The sequence below is a fragment of the Pseudophryne corroboree genome, chromosome 5 (assembly GCF_028390025.1).
Source record: "Pseudophryne corroboree isolate aPseCor3 chromosome 5, aPseCor3.hap2, whole genome shotgun sequence".
NCBI classification, from domain to species: domain Eukaryota; kingdom Metazoa; phylum Chordata; class Amphibia; order Anura; family Myobatrachidae; genus Pseudophryne; species Pseudophryne corroboree.
The window spans coordinates 431,821,087-431,833,776 of record NC_086448.1 but is presented as its reverse complement, the minus strand read 5'-3'; positions in this window follow the sequence as shown (position 1 = coordinate 431,833,776).

The following is a 12,690-nucleotide window of genomic DNA, read 5'->3' as shown; positions in this document are numbered from 1 at the left end:
GAAAATAAATGTAAACTGGACCTGTCTTGTTTGCTGTAAAAATTCTGGGGTGCAATGAAAATCAATGTACAATGGCCCTGTCTTGTATGCTGTAAAAATTCTAGGGTGCAGCAAAAATCCATATATCCTGTCTTGTATGCTGTAAAAAAGTGGGGTGCTGTTGATAAAATATAAGTACACTGGCCCTGCCTTGTATGCTGTAAAAATAAAGGGGTGCTGTTGTTAAAATACAAGTACACTGGCTCTGTCTTGTATGCTGTAAAAAGTCTGGGGTGCAGTGAAAATAAATGTACACTGGCCCTGTCTTGTATGCTGTAAAAAATCTGGGGTGCAGTAAAAATAAATGAACACTGGCCCTTTCTTGTATGCTGTAAAAAATCTGGGGTGCAGTAAAAATAAATGAACACTGGCCCTTTCTTGTATGCTGTAAAAAAATCTGGGGAGACGTGAAAAAAAAGTACACTGGCCCTATCTTGCTTACTGCAAAAATTCTGGGGTGCAATGAAAATCAATGTACATTGGCCCTGTCTTGTATGCTTTAAAAATTATAGGGTGCAGTGAAAATAAACGTACACTGGTCCTGTCTTGTGTGCTGTTAAAATTCTGGTGCGTAGTGAAAATCAATGTATACTGGCCCTGTCTTGTATGCTGTAAAACTTCTGGGGTGCAATGAAAATTAATATACCCTGTCTTGTATGCTGTAAAAATACAGGGGTGCTGTTGTTAAAATATAAGTACACTGGCCCTGTCTTGAATTCTGTAAAAATACAGGGGTGCTGTTATTAAAATAAAAGTACACTGGTCCTGTATGCTGTAAAAATACAGGGGTGATGCTGTTAAAATAAAAGTACACTGGTCCTGTATGCTGTAAAAATACAGGGGTGATGCTGTTAAAATAAAAGTACACTGGTCCTGTATGCTGTAAAAATACAGAGGTGCTGTTGTTAAAATAAAAGTACACTGGTCCTGTATGCTGTAAAAATACCGGGGTGCTGTTGTTAAAATAAAAGTACACTGCTCCTGTATGCAGTAAAAATACAGGGGTGCTGTTGTTAAAATAAAAGTACACTGGTTCTGTATGCTGTAAAAATACAGGGGTGCTGTTGTTAAAATAAAAGTACACTGGTCCTGTATGCTGTAAAAATACAGGCATGCTGTTGTTAAAATAAAAGTACACTGGTCCTATATGCTGTAAAAATACAGGGGTGCTGCTGTTAAAATAACAGTACCATGGTCCTGTATGCTGTAAAAATACAGGGGTGCTGCTGTTAAAATAAAAGTACACTGGTCCTGTATGCTGTAAAAATACAGGGGTGCTGTTGTTGAAATAAAAGTACACTGCTCCTGTATGCAGTAAAAATACAGGGGTGCTGTTGTTAAAATAAAAGTACACTGGTTCTGTATGCTGTAAAAATACAGGGGTGCTGTTGTTAAAATAAAAGTACACTGGTCCTGTATGCTGTAAAAATACAGGCATGCTGTTGTTAAAATAAAAGTACACTGGTCCTATATGCTGTAAAATACAGTGGTGCTGCTGTTAAAATAACATTACCATGGTCCTGTATGCTGTAAAAATACAGGGGTGCTGCTGTTAAAATAAAAGTACACTGGTCCTGTATGCTGTAAAAATACAGGGGTGATGCTGTTAAAATAAAAGTACACTCGTCCTGTATGCTGTAAAAATACAAGGGTAATGCTGTTAAAATAAAAGTACACTGGTCCTGTATGCTGTAAAAATACAGGGGTGCTGCTGTTAAAATAAAGTACACTGGTCCTGTATGCTGTAAAAATACAGGGGTGCTATTGTTAAAATAAAAGAACACTGGTCCTGTATGCTGTAAAAATACAGGGGTGCTGCTATTAAAATAAAAGTACACTGGTCCTGTATGCTGTAAAAATACAGGGGTACTGCTGTTAAAATAAAATTACCTGGTCCTGTATGCTGTAAAAATACAGGGGTACTGCTGTTAAAATAAAAGTACACTGGTCCTGTATGCTGTAAAAATACAGGGATGCTGCTGTTAAAATAAAAGTACACTGGTCTTGTATGCTGTAAAAAAATCTGGGGAGACGTGAAAAAAAAGTACACTGGCCCTATCTTGCTTACTGCAAAAATTCTGGGGTGCAATGAAAATCAATGTACATTGGCCCTGTCTTGTATGCTTTAAAAATTATAGGGTGCAGTGAAAATAAACGTACACTGGTCCTGTCTTGTGTGCTGTTAAAATTCTGGTGCGTAGTGAAAATCAATGTATACTGGCCCTGTCTTGTATGCTGTAAAAATTCTGGGGTGCAATGAAAATCAATATACCATGTCTTGTATGCTGTAAAAATACAGGGGTGCTGTTGTTAAAATATAAGTACACTGGCCCTGTCTTGAATTCTGTAAAAATACAGGGGTGCTGTTATTAAAATAAAAGTACACTGGTCCTGTATGCTGTAAAAATACAGGGGTGATGCTGTTAAAATAAAAGTACACTGGTCCTGTATGCTGTAAAAATACAGGGGTGATGCTGTTAAAATAAAAGTACACTGGTCCTGTATACTGTAAAAATACAGAGGTGCTGTTGTTAAAATAAAAGTACACTGGTCCTGTATGCTGTAAAAATACAGGGGTGCTGTTGTTAAAATAAAAGTACACTGGTCCTGTATGCTGTAAAAATACAGGCATGCTGTTGTTAAAATAAAAGTACACTGGTCCTATATGCTGTAAAAATACAGGGGTGCTGCTGTTAAAATAACAGTACCATGGTCCTGTATGCTGTAAAAATACAGGGGTGCTGCTGTTAAAATAAAAGTACACTGGTCCTGTATGCTGTAAAAATACAGGGGTGCTGTTGTTGAAATAAAAGTACACTGCTCCTGTATGCAGTAAAAATACAGGGGTGCTGTTGTTAAAATAAAAGTACACTGGTTCTGTATGCTGTAAAAATACAGGGGTGCTGTTGTTAAAATAAAAGTACACTGGTCCTGTATGCTGTAAAAATACAGGCATGCTGTTGTTAAAATAAAAGTACACTGGTCCTATATGCTGTAAAAATACAGTGGTGCTGCTGTTAAAATAACATTACCATGGTCCTGTATGCTGTAAAAATACAGGGGTGCTGCTGTTAAAATAAAAGTACACTGGTCCTGTATGCTGTAAAAATACAGGGGTGATGCTGTTAAAATAAAAGTACACTCGTCCTGTATGCTGTAAAAATACTGGGGTAATGCTGTTAAAATAAAAGTACACTGGTCCTGTATGCTGTAAAAATACAGGGGTGCTGCTGTTAAAATAAAGTACACTGGTCCTGTATGCTGTAAAAATACAGGGGTGCTATTGTTAAAATAAAAGAACACTGGTCCTGTATGCTGTAAAAATACAGGGGTGCTGCTGTTAAAATAAAAGTACACTGGTCCTGTATGCTGTAAAAATACAGGGGTACTGCTGTTAAAATAAAATTTCCCTGGTCCTGTATGCTGTAAAAATACAGGGGTACTGCTGTTAAAATAAAAGTACACTGGTCCTGTATGCTGTAAAAATACAGGGATGCTGCTGTTAAAATAAAAGTACACTGGTCCTGTATGCTGTAAAAATACAGGGATGCTGCTGTTAAAATAAAAGTACACTGGTCCTGTATGCTGTAAAAATACAGGGGTGCTGTTGTTAAAATAAAAGTACACTGGCCCTGTATGCTGTAAAATACAGGGGTGCAGTGAAAATAAAAGTACACTGGTCTTGTATTGAATGCTTTAACATTACATGGGTGTTGTTAAAATACAGGGGTGCTGGCACTGTCCGTGGTTGCGATGTTTAGGCCTGACCTTCACAACACTGTATGGGAAGAGCAGGCTCCTAACACCATTTGCACGCACTCTGCAAGTGCTGGGAGGAGCACTACCAGTCCAGTTGCTGAGATTGAGGAAGTCACTGTAGAAGTACACCAGGATGATGAGGATATGGTCGTAGCTGGCGCTGCGGAGGAAGTTGACGATGAGGATTCTGATGATGATATGGTTTGTTTGAATAATGCATCAGTGGAGACAGTTGTTGTCAATGGGATGAAAAAGCCCATTGTCATGCCTGGGCAAAATACCAAAAAAAGCCACAAAGGTGTTTTTGCCGCCCACTTGTGTCGCTTAGCTTAGTTATCCAGCTACCTTGGTGCAACCTTTTGACCTAAAAACAATATTGTGAGGTGTGAGGTATTCATAATAGACTGGAAATGAGTGGAAATGAATGTTATTGTTATGTCATTAATACCGTAGGATCAAAATTACTCCCAAAGTCTGTGATTTTAGCTGTTTTTATGTTGTTGTTGTTTTTTTAAATCATCCAGATCCAAAACCAAAACCTGAGGCACTCACCCACTGGGAAGCAAGTGTAGCGAGTACCCATGGGACCATGGGGACAATCTGACCACAAACGCTGTTTTTTGTCCAAAATGTTTTTGCTAACAAACCTGAATAAGGCCCTATGATGGCATGAGTTTCCATTAAACCTTAGAAGGTTGGTATGTTTTATTTAACTGTTTTATTGGTAGCAATTTCTTGGCGGGGGGGGGGGGTAAATTAGCGTTTTGGTGTAAATATTGCATTCACATTTGTGGTCTCATTATTTAAAGAGCATTAGAGAGGCGGCTTGGCTGATATAGGCTTGTGTCCATCAATTCTAAGGACATCAATTCAAATGATAACTAACATTTTAAACATAATTTTGATGTTACACCAACGTTAAACCAATAGAAAACAGGAGAACATTGTACCCAAAAACTGGAAAACTGAATGGCTGCTTTCAAACAACAAATGTGAGTCAACTTACTGTACACATCAAGCAACACCAGTCTGAGTAACCTGGACATATCACTGTTATGAATGCCACGACTGTAACTACTCATGCTTTTAGTTTACCACAAACATCTGAATTCTCAGCTGTAACAATGTAATTTTGCCTTTACATATTTCTGAAAGTTCAGTCTGAATTACTATTGCTTTTTCCCTACTCTCACAACCAGCAGTGGCTGCTGCCCCTGGTCTGCAGTGCTGACCAAAGACTGCAGGGGGGGGGACTTATTAACATACAGGCAAAGTTGTATGCAAAATATGTGCTGGCTTTCTTCCCTGGGGATCAGCAGCCACAGCAGGCATAGGACACAGGCACGCAGAGCTCAGCCTATTTATCTTCAATAAGTCTGACCACAGACTCCCATTGGTTGGCTTCACAGGAGTCTGGGGTGGGCTTATTGAAGACAGACAGGTGGAGCTTGGTGTGCCTGTCTCCTTTGTGTGCTGCGGCTGCTGATCCCCGGGGAAGGAAGTCAGCACATATGTTATATACAACTTTGCTGCAACCTTTTGTCAGCGTTGCAGCATCTCAATTCTAACATTCTACTTTAAAACTCAACCTTTTAAACTTCACTTTTATTTTGTTTGAAACTACATTATTGTCATTGAACATACACATTTACCAACACCATACTTTTACCTGCACTCCTGCAATTCTACTGATCTGTCTCTATCTTACAGTCTCCACTCCTATTTCCTTTTTTTTCAACCATTTACCTAATCCATACTATCCAGGTTTTCTCAAACCTACCCATCACTCATTGTCTACCTAATCCTTTATTTTGCCCCCTCCTCCCATATCTATCCTTCCCCGCTAGTCTCCTACATATCCTACGCTCTCCCCTCCTCTGTTTCCCTTCCCCTCCTCTCCTGTTACCTCACTTTCACTTATATGTGCTCCCCCATTAGTCTGGGTCTACCACCCTACCACTCAGCCCTGCTACCTCCCTCCTTCCCTGTCACCTCACCTTACCTATATCTGCATCACACTGTACTACCTCTCTGCCTTCCTCCTGCAATTTCCCCTCCTAGCTTAGGAACCTGCACCAACACTACAACCAGTTTATCTCTGCCATCCAAATTAATCTCACCTCAATGCTAAAACAAACCTGATTACCTAATTCAAATTTCTCCCACATTCTCACACCTCATATCTGTACCGTCTGGAATGACAGAACCGTTTATAACAAACTGGCCCCCATCCATGACCTTTTCATCCACAACTCCCTTCATCTCCTAGCCTTTACGGAAACCTGGATTATCCCCTCTGACACCACTTCTCCTGCTGATGTCTCTGCTGGGGGACTCACTTTCTCACCCCCCTGATTTGTGGGTCACCAAGGCAGTGGTGTTGGAGTTATTTTACCCTCTTGCTACTCATACCCCCAGAAACGTCCCTTGCATTCTCTGCATTTGATATCCGTGCTATACACCTCTTAAAACCTGTTCATTTTTGAGTAGCTTTAATTTATCGCTCCCCTGGCATTCCCTTCAACTTCCTCGACAACTTTGCTTTCTGACCTCCTCGCTTCCTCTCTTCTGACTTTCCCTCCCTCCATTTTCTTAGTCAATTTAAATATCCCAATAAATATCCCCACAAAATCCCATGCCTCTAAACTCCTTAACCTCACATCTTCACTTGGTCTGTCCCAGTGGACTTCATCGCCCACCCATGACTTGATCTGGTCTTCACTCACCATTGTGATATTTCTGATTTCCCTGACTACCATCTGCTCTCTTTTAATTTATCTTTATCTGCTTCTCCATCTCTTCCTCCTAAGGCTACCATCAATAAGTGTAACATAGAGGCTTTTGATACCACTTCCCTATCCTCTCTGTTTGACTCACTTCTCTCTCCTATTCTCTCTCTCTCTAATGCCCTGAACAAGCCACTTCCCTATATAATGCATACTTTACTTCTGCTGTTGACCCTGTTGCTCCTCTAACTACTTCAAATGCACCATATATCTGCAAAAATGCTCACGTACTGATTAGCAGTCAACAGCGGAGAAAATAATGCTCTAAGGCAGACTTCCTCCATTTCAAAGTTATGCTCTCACCCTTCTGTGATGCCCTTTCCCTCACTAAACAGTCCAAAACCTCATCTCCTCCAAGTTTTCTAATCCCCGGCACCTCTTTGCTACTCTCAACTCCCTTATCTGCTCACCCCAGTGGCGGAACTAGTGAGAGGTGGGCCCAGGTGCGACAAAATGCTTTGCCCCCCCCCCCCACACACACACACACACATCCCATCCAAGTCCACCCCCTCACCCCTGGATAGGATCTGGTGAGGGGGACCTGCTCAGGGCCAGAGAAATGGATACCTAGCAACAGTGCCGTAACTAGACATTTTAGCACTGTGTGCAAGAAACGGCATCGGAGCCCCACCCCTGCATGTAAAACAGGGGCATTGCGCGCCGTAGGCGCGCGCAAAAATACATAGTGGCGTGGCTTCGTGGGGAAGGGGTGTGGCCACAAAATAATACCAATTCATAAAACGGTACACAGTAGTCTCCATTCTTCAAATTACGCCGCACAGTAGCACCACTACACCAGGTAGAGACCCTTTTACACCTTACAGCGGACAGATTCCTCTTTTTACACATAACGGCAGACAGCGTGCCCTTTTTACACATAACGGCAGACAGCGTGCCCTTTTTACACATAACGGCAGACCGCGTGCCCTTGTTACACATAGTGGCAGACAGCGTACACTTTTTACACATAACGGCAGACAGCGTCCACTTTTGACACATAACGGCAGACAGCGTGCCCTTTTTACACATAACGGCAGACCGCGTGCCCTTGTTACACATAGCGGCAGACAGCGTACACTTTTTACACATAACGGCAGACAGCGTGCCCTTGTTACACATTACGGCAGACAGCATCCCCTTTTTACACATAACGGCAGACAGCATCCCCTTTTTACACATTATGGCAGACAGCGTGCCCTTGTAACACATTACGGCAGACAGCGTCCCCATTTTTACACATTACGGCAGGCAGATTCCCCATTTTTACACATTGCGGCAGGCAGATTACCCCTTTTTACACATAGCAGCAGGCAGATTACCCCTTTTTACACATAGCGGCAGGCAGTCCCCCATTTTTACACATTGCGGCAGGCTGATTCCCCCTTTTTACACATTACGTCAGGCAGTCCCCCCTTTTTACACATTGCTGCAGGCTGATTCCCCCTTTTTACACATTATGTCAGGCAGTCCCCCCTTTTTACACATTGCGGCAGGCTGATTCCCCCTTTTTACACATTACGTCAGGCAGTCCCCCCTTTTAACACATTGCGGCAGGCTGATTCCCCCTTTTTACACATTACGTCAGGCAGTCCCCCCTTTTTACACATAGCGGCAGGCTGATTCCCCCTTTTTACACATTACGTCAGGCTGTCCCCCCTTTTTACACATTGCGGCAGGCTGATTCCCCTTTTTACACATAGCGGCAGGCTGATTCCCCTTTTTACACATAGCGGCAGGCAGTCCCCCATTTTTACACATAGCGGCAGGCAGGCCCAAGAAAGAAAGAAAGAGAAAGAAAGAAAGAAAAAGAGAAAAAGAAAGAGAGAAGAATTATACTTACCCTCTCCGCCGGCTCAGGCTCCTCGGTGCAGCCGCGTTAGACGATTCCAGGGCAGTAGAGGAGGTGGAGGACGGAGGTGAAGAAGGGAGCCGCAGCAGCGCTTTGTTACTGGTGGAGGCGCTGCTGCTGCCCCTCTGCTTCCCTATAGGCTGTTCTCGGAAGATAGCCTATAGTGAAGCAGAGGGGCAGCAGCAGCAGCGCCTCCACCAGTAACAAAGCGCTGCTGCGGCTCCCTCCTTCACCTCCCTCCTCCTCCTTCCCCCGTCCGTGCCGCTGCTCCTCTCCTCTCCGGGCGGCTGTGCGCTGCGGGCAGCGGTTGCCTGCAGCGCACAGCGGCATGTAATGAGTCAGTTTGACTCATTACATGCTTGGGCCCCTGGACAGAGGCGGGCCCCAGTGCAACGCACTGCTTGCACTGCCGGTAGTTCCGCCTCTGGCTCACCCCCACCTCATCTTCCCTCATCACTCTCTTCTCTTGAATTTGCCACTTACTTCACATCCAAAATTTACTCCATACATCAGGACATCACATCCCACCAGACTATCAGCAACCAGTCTCCTCCTTTTCCTTACCTACCCTCCCCATCCCTCATACCAACTGTTATATCTTTCTCACATGAATCTGGTGAGGAAGTTATGGCCTTCCTCCAATCCTCCACCCCTCCACCCCTCCACCTCCCCACTTGAGTCTATCCCCTTATGAACCTCCACCCCTCTCACCTTGCTACCTCTCTCCTTCTGCCTGTTCCAATCTTGCCCGCTACTCAATCTCTCCCTTTTGTCATGTAGTGTCCCCTCTGCCTTTAATCATGCACTCATCTCCCCTGTTCTTAGTAAAACTACCCTTGATCCACACACTTTGTCTAACTACTGACCAATTTCTCTCCTCCATTTTGCCTGCAAACTCCTTGAACGTATTGCCTACAACCACCTTACTGCTTGACTCATTCCAGTCTGGCTTCCATCCTCACCACTCCACTGAAACTGCCCTCATGAAAATTTGCAATGACCTCCTTTCTGCTAAATCCAATGGCAACTACTCTCTTCTTATTCCCCTTGACCTTTTTGCTTCTTTTGACACTGTGGACCACCCTGTCCTTCTGCAAATCCTTCACTCCCTTGGTATATGTGATACTGCTCTCTCCTGGCTATCCTCTTACATCTCTGACATTCTTCGTCTTTTTGCTCTCATTACTCTACCTCATCTCCACTTTCACTAACTGTAGGTGTCCCCCAAGGTTCTGTTCTAGGTCCACTCCTTTTCTCTCTCTCTATACATCCTTAGGTGAGCCCATTCACTCTTTTGACTTACAATATCATCTCAATACTGATAATATGCAAATCTGCCTTTCCTCCCCTGACCCCTCCCCACTCTCCTCACTCATATCTCCAACTGTCTCTGCTATCTCTGCTTTTATATCCCAGCACTTTCTTAAACTTAACATGTCTAAGACATCTGAGCTGATCATCATCCCACCCTCTGGCACAACCTCACCTCCCACAATTTAATTAGCTTTTGATGGCACTATGGCAGAGGCCATCTCCTCTAACACCCATGTACACTGTCTTGAAGTTATCCTAGACTCCTCCCACTCCATTGAACCATGCATTCAGTACCTCTCACAAACCTACCATTTTAATCTCAAAAATATTTCCAGGATGAGACCCTTTCTCATCCATGATGCCACTCACTGGTCATCTCCGGACTGGACTACTGTAATGTTCTCATATATGGCATCCCTGATAAGCACCTCTCTCCACTCCAATCTATCCTCAATGCTGCTGCCCAGCTCATCTTCCTCACCAAATGTAATACGTCTACTTCCACTCTCTTATAAGCCTTTCAGCAGCTCCTCTTCCTCTTCATAATCCAATTCAAGCTTCACACACTCACTTACTAAGCCCTCTTCCACTGCTCTCCCATTTAAATCTCTGACCTTATCCCCCTTTACACTACAACCCATTCTCTTTGCTCCACTTAAGCAGGCTGCCTCTCCTTTCTATTGATTACCTTCTCCCACTCCTACCTCCAAAATTTTTCATGTGCTGCTCCCTTTCTCTGGAATTCTCTACCACTCCCCCTCAGACTCTACACCTCTTTGCAAAACTTCAAACGGATCTCAAGACTCCAGGTCTGGATTAAACCTTGGGGGTGCCCGGGGCACTTTAGATGGAGGGGGGGGGAGACCCAGTGGAAGGGGGGGTATATAAGTTTGTGCACGAACAGCAGCTCTCACCAAAGTATTTTGTTGTGTTCTCACAACTTTTTCAAGGTGCTAATAGTGCTGCTGATGGAGGTTTATATACCATACCAATATGGCTACTCATTTGCATATGTGATTGGGTTTAACCATCTCATCTCATATTGTGAACAAATAACAAATAATGACAGACAATAGTATTTGTACTAGTATTTATCTAATTATATACTCATATAAATAATACACATCATAAAAAACGTAATGTTTCTCTAAAACAATATTATATACTGCGGTCACATGACCATGAACTTATCCTATTAGGAGCTATCAGACCAAAAATATGGAGTAGTATATTGAATAATAAGGATGTTTTAACACAGGTGATTGCAATCATAACTTAAGAAGGAATTCCAGGTAGACAGCATTTTGTCCCTACTGGAATGGGTCATGTTGGGATGTATGGATTGTGTATATTAAATTTAGCCCAATGGTGTATATTAGTTTTAAAGTAATAGTTTAATAATGCCTGGGTACTGTTTAGAGAACCACCTAATTAAAATACAACTATTTTATAAAATGTTCTTGTAGTGGAACAAAAGACAACTTAAACAATCTTAAAATACACATAGAAAAATAAAATCTATAATTGATCTCGTCACATGCAAAAATAGCAGCAGCCGCTTTACTACTTACACACTGGGATAGGACTAGGGAGGATTCGCTCTGTGTGTGTGTGTGTGTGTGTGTGTGTGCGTGTGTGCCTGTGTCTAGACCCTCATTAGATAACAAGTTACACAGGACTCAGACACCACAGTGATCCCACCCTGTGTCACTTGCAGCTATCTCCACCCTCCTATCTCTGCTCTGGTTGGGAAGCTTCGTCGATAGTTCATGAAATCTGATATGGCTGTTGCTCACATTTTGGCTGGCTGGATCTGCTGCTGCATAAGAGGGAGTGATGTCAGTGTGCTCTGGCCGGGGGGCCCCAAGACAGAGGGGGGGGGGGCCGGGGTACAGTATGCCCTGCATCCCCCCCTTAATCTGGCTATGCAAAACCCACTTCTCCACCAAACCCAGCAAACTCCCATCCTAAACCCTCTGTTCCATGCTCACTGTCTGCCCCATCTGTGTCATCTCTGTCTGTCTGTCCTTCTTTAGAATATAAGCTCCCATGAGTAGGGCTCTCTTCCCTCATGTGGTTTTCCGTCTCTTATTTAAACTATGTTATACTGCATACTCCATCCTAGTGTTAAATAGGGACTCGAGGTTTGAATAGCCCATCTCCAGTGACAGCAACAAGAAAATAAGTGCAGGGATAAAACCAAGGAAGCAAAGGGGAATGGGGCTCTGCCTCTATGCCTGAAGAATGCTGAAGCAGTAGAAAGAGCTGATGCACATGGAACTAGCAAGCACAACTAAAATGCCTACTAATTACTAAGGTGTACTTAGTGATAACCTTTACTTTCTTTTTGTTTCAAACTTTTTTTAAAAATGTGTTTCCTAAATAAAGAATAGTGGCAGAATGTAATGGCATCCATGTTTGCGGGAGGTGCGATTGAACTCAGATGTTTTTTTTAAATCAGCAGTCATTTAATAGTCAAACTTTTAACAAAAATGCCTGAGTTCATCCGGCATCCCGCACCATTACATCCTGCCATATTTCTTCATGGACCTGGCATTCAGAGGAAGCTGCTACATACTTTATAGTGCGTGTTAATGCCATTGACATTCATGTAGGGGTCTGGAATCTGGTCTGTGTTATTCAACATATTTTAAAGTAGCGTACGTTGGTTCTTGTGTCACCCAACCAGGCAAGTAATACGTTTTGATATTGTCACCAGAAAATAGAGTTGAACAATGGGACTCATATAAAGATGGACATATTTGTGCAACACACATACATAAGAATAGCTGCACATATGAAAAGCATATTGCCAAGCATATATTCAGTTGGACACATCTCATGAAGCCTCATGTCCAAACACAGCGGCATTTGAGACAGGCATACGTGTACACTTATGTCACATGATAATGTAGTGCAAGTGTATGGATTGGGCTTGGAAGG